The sequence below is a fragment of the Anguilla rostrata genome, chromosome 10 (assembly GCF_018555375.3).
Source record: "Anguilla rostrata isolate EN2019 chromosome 10, ASM1855537v3, whole genome shotgun sequence".
Taxonomy (NCBI): Eukaryota; Metazoa; Chordata; class Actinopteri; order Anguilliformes; family Anguillidae; genus Anguilla; species Anguilla rostrata.
In genome coordinates, this window is record NC_057942.1 from 19216522 (window position 1) to 19226981 (window position 10460).

Below are 10460 nucleotides of genomic sequence, written 5' to 3' on the forward strand. Positions count from 1 at the left end.
TAATTGAGTATGTGTGTATGTATGTATGTATGTATGCATGTATTTATGAATGTAGGGATGCAGCATGAATGTGTGTGGTCTTTGGTAATACAGGTAAGAACAGGGAACAAAATGCCCCAGCCCCCCACCCCCCGCCCCACCCCCCCCAACAAGGACAGTGACGCTACAATTCAAGGAGTCCAAACATATCCAGATGCTCAAGCACTACTGATATAAAAACAGTACAGCCTGATTGAGAACTGTTTTTGCCTGTTTTTCTATCATACACCACTTATGCAACTAATTTGTATTTGGGGAGAGCTTCAAATGATCCAGCTCCAAGAAAAACTTCTGATATGTCTCACATGTAAACCTCAGTTCATTGGGATAGCTGAGATTCAGCATCTACACCAAGCCGAGGTGAATTGCCCCATTCCAACCAGTCATTTCTTGTGCATGTTCTATGATGATGTCAATGTTTTCAGGACTGTCTCCATCTGAGGCATCTTCTTTGTATATATTTGTTGTACGACGTCCTCCAAGACAATCATCAGCAGTATGAAAAATACAAGAAAACTATGCTCTCTCATGTAAGGATATTGAGGATTAAAACCCGCTTTATTTGTTAAGGAATACACAGTGGCATTACATAGTGATAAAAGAGGCAGTCACAAATGTCATGAAAACGTGCCCAATCATATTCACGTAAATCATACTCTTTAATGAGATGACTCGCAGGTAATCAACCAAGCAGTGTATTATGACTTCCTTTATCTTCTCAAATTGGTAGACCATTGGGGTTCCGTAATGTCAAAACATGGAATTCAATATGCATTACCCTGGTCTCCCTGTCTGTCTTCCGCATGTCCCTTGAGTGTGTGCTGAATGTCCTTTTCCCCTCTAAGAACATTGTACCTGGAGAAGAAGGGACATCTGGGTTTGCAGTTGCTCTCTTGGCCTGAAACAGGGACATAAGCTTTGGGGTGTAGCGATCTAGCATCAACATTAAGTTCGCTTTAGCTGCACATTTGTGATTCTCTGGAACTTACCATTAACCCCTTAGCGCACATGTCAAATCTGACCAATCCTTGCCCATTTAGGGGGTACTCTATTTAAAGCTTTATAACTCCCGATGTGAACACCACATTGAAAAATGGCTTAAATGAAGCAAGACATTTGTACCATTTACAATACTAGCTTAGATTACTTTATATTAATCATTTTGGAAGAAATAGTGCCACAAATGCAATTGTTTAGGCAAAAAATCAAAAATGAATTTGCTCTTTTTTAGTTTGCAATGAAATACTGGGAGATTGCATATTTACAGAAGGTTAAAGTATACATGTCCTGGATCAAAAGCCTCTTGACCACAAGTTCATAAAATCTAAGGGTGGATATGTTGAACTACTAAAGATCTATGAAGCAAAAACTAAGAAGTGTACCCAGCGTCTCCAAAATTACCCAAAATGTCTAAATTATGCATTGCTGTAAATCACAACATATTCACGTATTTCACTACAAATCTACTGTTTTACTCAAGAAACTCACTGTTGCATCATTTTCAAGTGGGCATTACAAGCTTTCTGTCAATACAGTGGTCTAAAATATCCAGGGGTTCAGAAACATGTCCAAGATCTCTCCAAAAATGAACATAATGCTTTTTGTCCATTGTAAAGCATTTAAATGAGCCCCTTATGAAGTTTTAAGATGGAACATTGCTATCAGGTTAAAAAATAATGCAAAAATATTGTCACACAATGTGGTACAGTACCTAAATGTGTAATAATTAACTCTTGTATGTATTTCTATACTCTGTACTCTTGTATGTTTTCTTGTATGGGAATGGGACCACATGAAAACAATTTTCAACTGTCCACCACTTTCTGGCAATGCTCCAACTCTCACATCACTGTTGCATGCTTCACAAAAACTATTACACTACTAACTAACGCTTGCATTAGTGTGAAATATCCACATTCTATAATACCACTAACCTATCTAAAGACACTCAATTTCAAAAATAACGTATATAACCAAAGTATTTTGAGCAGTAATACTTACATAGCAATGACAAAATCTTATCTGTTTTCAGTAGAGACAGAGACAGGAAATCAATGATATAGTTCTATCCGCTCCTGTCTCACACCAGAAAACGATGTCAGCTAGGTCTATCAGCAAACTTAAGGCTTAGCTGTGCTCAGAACACCTAACATAGTTGACAACGTTTCGTTAGCAGCGTCTTTGTTTTACTGCTACCATAGAGTGAATGCCTAATTGAATGCGATGATGAGAAAATTTTCGATTACGCTGACCTATAAAACGCTATTCCAAAAGCAAAATTAGACATGTACATCGTTAGAAAGCTTATACTCTCGACTACTAAATAAATGAATTGTTAATCAAGCCAGACTGTACTAAAAAGGGCGACAACGCCGTAAACAACACGTGGCATTATGCACGGTTATTTTGGAAGATACCCAGTCATCACAAATGCGCCTATATTTCACAAAGGGATTGTCCAAGACAATGTATGACCACTCAGTCTCAAAAGGGACATCTCTACGCGTAAAACCAACGGTACGTTTGTATATTCATTCAATATTTAGTCCCAGATATTGACTGTAGAATGACATGGTATCATTTTTTTAAACTCTCGTTTATTTGGTTATTGAGTGAGCAGCATTTTCACTGCAGTATTGGCATATCTTAGGGCTATTGTCGGGTTTATTTGTTGCTATGACGGAATGTGATTTTTTAGCGGTGAAATATTTTTATGAATGGCAAGATAGACAATATTGTCCATTATGTAATGGGTGGGGGGTGTAGTTGTAGATGAGACTGCAGACAGGGGGGGTGTGTTAAATGAACAACCAGAGCGACAATGGTGGCGCTGCGAAACTCGGCATAGTTGTCGCGTATCGTCTACTAATGAAACTAAAACAACGTGTTTCTGTTTTTAACTCATGCTTTCGTTGCAGTAGCACGGAAAGTCTGAGTTCAGTAATCTCGGCATGCGGGCGTGCCGACCACTAGGGGCTTTGCGCTAAGAGGTTAATATGAATATTCAGGTCTCCATTCAGGATTAATCTATCATATCTAGTGATAGGCTACCAAGTGAGATCAGCTCTGAGAATTCCTGTAGAAATAGTGAGGAATATCTTTGTGGCCGATATAATGTAATGACGAGCACTGATAATTCTGCTTTGAGCTCAAGAGCAAGATATTCAAATGATGTAAATTCACCCAGGTCAATGTCATTACACACAAACTGTCTAGAGAAAATGACTGCAATCCCTCCTCCTTCTCTGTTTTGTCTGACTGACTGATAAAAATTATAGTTTGGAGGACAAGCCTCTATCAGTGTTGCTACACCAGTAGTGCTGTTTAGCCAGGTCTCACCTAAAAACATACAATGCTAATTCTTTTCAATTATCAGATCATTAACCAAAAAGGATTTGTTAGCCAATGATCTGACATTAAAGACAGCTAATTTCAGCTATATGACTCAGTCTCAAAAGGGACATCTCTACGCGTAAAACCAATTGTAAGGTTGTATATTTATTCAATATTTAGTCCCAGATATTGACTGTAGAAAGGCATGGTATAATTTTTTTTAAAATGTCTTGTTTATTTTGTTATTCAATGAGCAGTGTTTTCACAGCTGTATTGGCATATTTTAGGACTATTGTTGGGTTTATCTTGTTGCTATGACGGAATATGATTTTTGAGTGGTGAAAGGATATTTCTGTGAATACCCAGATAGACAATATTGTCCATTATGTCATGGGTGGGGGGTGTAGTTGCAGATGAGACTGCAGGGAGGGGGTGCTTGTTAAATGAACGGCCAGCGCGACAATGGTGGCACTGCGAAACTCCGTATTCAGCCTAGTTGCCGTGTATCGTCTACTAATGAAACTAGAACTATGAGTTCCTGTTTTCAACTCATACTTTGGTTGCAGGAGCAATGAATGTCTGAGTTGAGCAATCTAGTCACGCCGGCGTGCCGAACTCTAGGGGGATTACGCTAAGAGGTTAAACCATTTTTCAAGACTCTGTGGTGTTCTCATTTGGAGTTATACAGCTTTAAATAGCGTACACCCTAAATGGGCAAGGATTAACCAGATCTAGCATGTGCGCTAAGGGGTTAAGCCATTTTGTTACAATTTTGGAGGTATGCTTAGGATCATTGGCCTGCTGGAAGACCCAGTTACGACCAAATTTGAACTTTCTAGCTGATGTCTTGAGGTGTTGCTCCAGTATTTCTAGATAATCCTCCTTCCTCATGATGGCATCTATTTTCTGAAGTGCACTAGTCCATTTTCCAGCAAAACACCCCCCACAACATGATACTGCCACCCCCATGCTTCACAGTTGGAGTGGTGTTCTTCGGATTAAAAGCCTCATCATTTTTCCTCCATACATAGCACTGATCATTATGGCCAAACAGTTAAATTTTTGTTTCATCTGACCAGAGAACATTCCTCCACAAGGCTAGGTCTTTGTCGTGGTGATCAGCAGCAAACTTCAATCTGGCTTTTTTATGCCAGGCTTGGAGTAGAGGCTTCTTCCTTGCGTGACCGCCTTTCTAAACATGGCGATGTAGGATTCTATTAATGATGTGTGTAGATACTTTGGTACCTGATACCTCCAACTGCTTCACCAGTTCTTTTGTTGTTGTCTTGGGGTCAAGTTGAACCGTTCGGACCAAAGTTTGTTCAGCCCTGGGAGTTAATTTGTGCCTCCTTCCTGAACAATGCACTGTCTGAGTGGTCCCAAGATTTTTATATTTGCATACAATTGTTTGTACAGATGCTTGTGGTACCTTCAGTTGTTTGGAAATTGCTTCCAAGGAGGAACTGTGGAATTCCATAATTTGTTTTTCTGAGGTCTTGGCTGAGTTGCTTGGATTTTCCCATGGTATCAAGGGCAAAACGGAAGTAGCTTTACAGGTGCCAATGATCTCCCAATGAACTCCTAATTATGACAATTGGCCTATCAGAAGCTTCTAAAAAGTCATTACATGAATTTCTGGAATCTTCCAAACTGTTTAAAGAGACAGTTTACAACTTGGTGTATGTAAGCTTTTGACCCACCGGAATTCTGATATAGTGAATTAAAGCTGAAATATATCTGTCTCTAATCGATTGCTTTAAAATGACCTCTGATGTGAACAAAGTAGATGCCCTAACTGACTTGCCAAAAGAAATGTATGGTAACATTAAATGTTCGGAGTTGTGAAAAACTGAGTTTGAATATCTTTAGCCTAGGTGTATATAAACTTTTGGCCTCAACTCTATCAATAACTTGGCGATGAAACTTGATCGAGTGAAGTGTGGTGGGCAGCATGTGATGACAGAAGAACTTGTCCAGGCAGGGGCTTTGATTGAATCAGATTGAATACACTTGCACAGAATGTGGGACTTTCTAAAACTTTCCGGAAGCCAGCTAGAGTTTCACAGTGTTTTATTAAACTGCACGCGCAAAATAGTTGGAAGGGGAAGCACATAAAATTAAGAGATCCACTCATTCAAAATGATTTGTATTCACTTTGTGAGTAACTTCAAAAAAGAGCACACTAAGTACCGTTACATGTTGACTAAATTTATATGTTGGATTCATTCTTCAATTTTTATATTAAATAAACTCAATGTGCTTTCTATGTTAACCAGCTTTCGAAGTTGGATTAAATTAAATTTACTTGAAACGTGATTGAGAAGACATTAATTTTCGTAAGACTGTTTGGTTGAGTCTTTTAGTCAGATCTACTGGACCCCAGAATAATTTTTTACAGTGTAAACACACATCATCCCAAATGCGTAGCCAGCTGGCACTGGTTTTGCTCTGGGACCATCTGAGCTCGCAAATTAACAGAACATATCACAGCAATGGGATGGGCCAGCAAGCACCATTTGGCATTTTAAATTGTGGGAGACAAGAAAAATAGGGAGGGAAACAACTATTCAAAAAAGAGAGAGACTAACCCAATGTTAATAGTGATATTACTTATAGATGTCTTCTATTTCACACTGCTGTTCAGCATAGTAGTTACTTCGAATGTGCCCAATTATATGTATTGTATATGTAACAAGCCTGGGATTGTGTTTTAATACTATGTCAGTAGCAACTACGTGCCCCCCTTGAGCCCCTTAGACACCCCCTAGGGGCGGTCCCTGCACAAGCAGCTGTTATGAATTTAACTGAATTTGTCATATCAGCAGCATTCATCTTTTGTGTGACAAGTTTTTTGAAGGCTCTTCAGCTGACCTATCGCGAACCAAAGAGAAAATTCAGCATCACAGGGACCTCCATAGATTTATGGTTTATTTTAAATAGGATTAGATAAATCCACACTTACCTGCCCTAATCCCTCATGCTGTTCCACGAAGAGCTGCAGACATTTGTTTTGACTATCAGCATCTGCGGCAGAAGAAAAAGTTGAAAGCCATTCTTTGCCAGAGCTGCGGGTTCTCTCACTCTTACTCTGTCATCTTTCTCTCAAGTCATTATATTTATGATATATAGTACAGTATCATTTTATTGGAAGAATGCATGACATTACAATTAACTTGATATTTTCCGTCTGTTATCAAAGAACGAGTCTGCTCATGATTCTGTTCACATGTGTAGTTTTAATTCCAGCTGTGCAGTACAGTTCTACAGTCTTTACTTAGCTCCTGTAAAATGTACATCCATTATAGTCACTGAAGAAAATATACCATATTTAAATAAAAATAAAAAACATGTTAATGATTTGTGCAATATCCTGGTATCATGGATAAAGTTGTGTCACTATCCCTTTTCTCACAATAATATTTAAGAACATTTCTTTCCATATAATCTTCAGTGTGCATGCATGGTGTGTGTGTTTGTGCGCGCACGCATTTGTGAAAGAATGTGTTCATATCTCTCTCTCTCTGTCTCTCTTGCTCTCTCTCATGGGATATCATGCATGCATCCACTGCACATAGCGCCAGCCAACTTGTTCCTCCTTCTCCCAAAAGTTGGAGCACATTCATTTACCCAAGACCCACCATTTACAGCAATCATATCACTCGTATTTAATTTTCAGTACATGCTTATTAATTTGTCACACTTTAAAGGAGATGCTGATATGCCACAGGGGTCACAAGGCAGGTGCAGAGCAACATTAGTGTGGGTTGGCGATTTGTGAAGAAACAATTTCCATACCACCTACCATGATCTCCCCACAATGAATTTTCCACACCATCGCTGAAAGGAAATATTTCTCTCCACCTGTGCTGACATCCCTGTGGTTTGACTGCAACCATCTGCACTAATTTCCTGAAACAGGAGTAAGTATATGTAAAAAATTAAATCCAATATACATTCTGTCTGCTTTCAGTGTTTCTTTGGAGTTCATAAAACAGCCTAACTATCCAACTGTCCTAATTACACTCCATTATGCTCCCCATGTAAACAATTAAGTCCAATTCAAACCTAACAAAAATAAAAAGAAAGCAGGGAATTGTGGATACAGTAGTGAAAACACATTGCTAAGTCAATCAGTCATTTGTTTCCCAATGCAAGGCAAAGCAAGTAAAGCCGCGTTTCCACCAAAATTACCCGGAACTTTCAGTCCCAGGAACTGCTTTACCAGGAACTAAAAGGTTCCTTCAGCCAATGGCTGTCTGCGTTTCCACCGGGGTCTAAAGTCCCGCGAAGATTAGGCAAATTACCCCACTGACGTATGGAAAAGCGACGTTGTCGTCGGTCCATCTGTCATATGATTTTTTCTGTAACCCCATACTACCACCGAAGTAGCCTACATTATTTTCTAATAACCGGGACAGCCCGGAGGGGTTTATTCCACTTATATACAACGGGTTGCCAACAATGACTATATATGGTTACTTTTGTATTTATTGATTTTTATCGATTTAATCACATGGAATTGAAATATTCTTCTGCAGCCGTTTGGGCATATTTTACCGTTGTCAATCAAAACTGTCGTTGGTAGTTGAACTTGGACCGTTATGCAACAAATAGGATATAACAGACCAATAGTCAGATTGTAACTGTTTTATATATCCTCTCAAACACATTCATTATGTTTTCATGCGAACATTCGCTTTCATGTTTTGACATCCGAAGCGACAGAATGCATTCACATTTCCAATATAACTGGAGGCAACAGCAGAAAACATGCACACGTTGTAAACAATTTGCTGTTTGATTACTTTCTCATCGTCAATTCTATATAGGCTAATCGCAAAATGACAAGAATAGAACGAAAACTCGGACTTGCGTGAAATTTTAAATTAGTAGTGGTACAGCCACCGTTTGTTTTCCTTCGGAGTTACTGCTAGCCGAGCAGCGAAGTGTGCCCTCCAGATGCGAACCATGCACCATAAATTAGTCCATAGTCTTCCTGGTCTTTTTGTGAAATTGAAGAATGGCAGAGTAAAATTACGGCAGTCTGAAAAAGCTAAAGGTACTATTACTAGAATTAACCTGTTATTTTACCATGACAAAAAGTGCGGAAGGTGATTTCCAGTTTGCTTTTACTGTATCACCAATGTGAATTACGCAGAACTACCGCATACCTCACATAACTGTATCAAACGTTTTGATTCAATTACAATGGGCTAACAAAGAAAATCCGGAAGAAAATATTCAGCAACCGAATTAATCCGTTTGAATGTTTTAGTACGTAATATGCTGTCCCAGCACGAATGCTTAGCATTTTATAAAACGAATACTAAAGCAAGAAAAGAACAGAAGAGCACACGTTATAATTCCAAGACGTTGGCAGGCTATAACCAAAACTAGGCTACTGCGCCGCATAACATACAAGTTTGATTTGAAGTTATTATGAAAATAAATCGGGTTGCGCCGGCATATTTTCAAACATGGCGGGTAATGGCGGAAAATAAATACAACACAAATGCTGCGAGTACTCGACCAATCAGAAATGTTCAGCGCTGCAAGCTCCACCCAAAAGGTTCCTGTACTTTCGGAAAGTACTACCCCCCGAGCAGGAACGTTTTGGGGGGTAAAACAAAGCCCCCAGAACTAAATTTAGACCCTAGTTCCTGCGGTGGAAACGCACTGAGTTCCTCAAAAGGTTCCTAGTTCCGGGGTATAGTTCCTGCGGTGGAAACGCGGCTTAAGATACTGTATCTAGAGTATCTAGAGTACCTTTCTAAAAAAGGCTATTTATATAATCGGCCCACCAGTGGAGGGATCATTAAAACACCAAATTAAGGTGAATGACACTACTTAAAGGGGGACTTTACCTAAATTTAATCACATTTTCATAGATGTTTGAAATTGGCTTAGTATTTTAAAAAATGTGTGTGTTCACATGCTTGTACAGTATGTGTGTATCATTCATATACTTGTACACATACATGCACATACAGCACCATAATTCATTGGACAGTGACACATTTTTTGGTATTTTGGTTCTGTACTCTAGCACTGAGTTTGAGGATACAATGACAATAAAGTTGAAGTGCAGTTTAATTTGAGGGTATTTTCATCCATATCAGATGAACCATTTAGAAATGACAGCACCTTTTGTACATGGTCCCCCCATTTTAAGGTACTACAAGTATGCGTTTCATTAGGCAGGTGTATTCATTTGTGTCATTAGTGATTGCAGAGGAGAGCTGTTGATGTCTAGTCTTAATTCTAGACTTTGCAATTGCCTTTGGAGATTGTTGTTGGGGTGTAACAACATGAGGAAGACAGCAGTGTCGATGCAAATTAAGCTGGCCGTCATAAGGCTCCGAAATGAAAATCAATCAATCAGCAAAAACCCTGGGCATGCCCAAGTCAACAGTTTGGTTCATCATTAAGAAGAAAACAACTGGTGAACTAAATTATGTCAGAAGACCCGGTAGACCGAGGAAGACCACTGTAGTGGATGACAGGAGAATATGGTGAAGAAAACCCCCCTGACAACAGCCCAACAGATCAAAAACACTCTCCTGGATGCAGGTGTAGATGTGTCAAAGTCTACCATACGTAGAAGACTACACCAGCAGGACTACAGTGTAATGGTTTGGGGAGGGAGGATACAACCGCACGCAAACAAATATTCAGAATATAAGAGGGGCTCTAAGTTGAACGGGGGGGAGTGTTCAACCACTAGGTCTCGTGAGAGACAGGGAAAGGAAATAAACAGAAAGTAGTAAGATAAATGAACAGAAACTTCAACCTCACTCTGAGGTAAGGTGAGAAAGAAGCAAAACAAAGGAGGTTGACTGATAGTAGCGTGAATCAAGTCACCAGAAACCCACCATCAGTATAATAGCTAACTCAAACTTTGCTCTAAACTATACCAACTTACCAAGTCCTCTCCTTTTCCTTTCTTTTCCTTTCTTTTCCTTTCTTTTCCTTTCTTTTCCTTTCTTTTCCTTTCTTTTCCTTTCTTTTCCTTTCTTTTCCTTTTAAATGCTAAGCACCTTACCAGCTCTTTGCGCAATGAGAATTAGACGCAAAAGCAACAAGCTGTT

The 10460-nt window shown here is 39.3% G+C and overlaps 1 long non-coding RNA gene across 1 annotated transcript; it reads right to left on the minus strand.

Annotated features, from left to right (window-relative positions):
* Positions 1-437: 437 nt before the first annotated feature.
* LOC135265194 (uncharacterized) lies at positions 438-7282 on the minus strand. Its single transcript, XR_010332872.1, has 3 exons — positions 7175-7282; positions 6335-6396; positions 438-894 (listed from the first exon to the last, which is right to left on the minus strand). It is a non-coding gene; the product is annotated as an uncharacterized LOC135265194 (long non-coding RNA).
* Positions 7283-10460: the final 3178 nt, after the last annotated feature.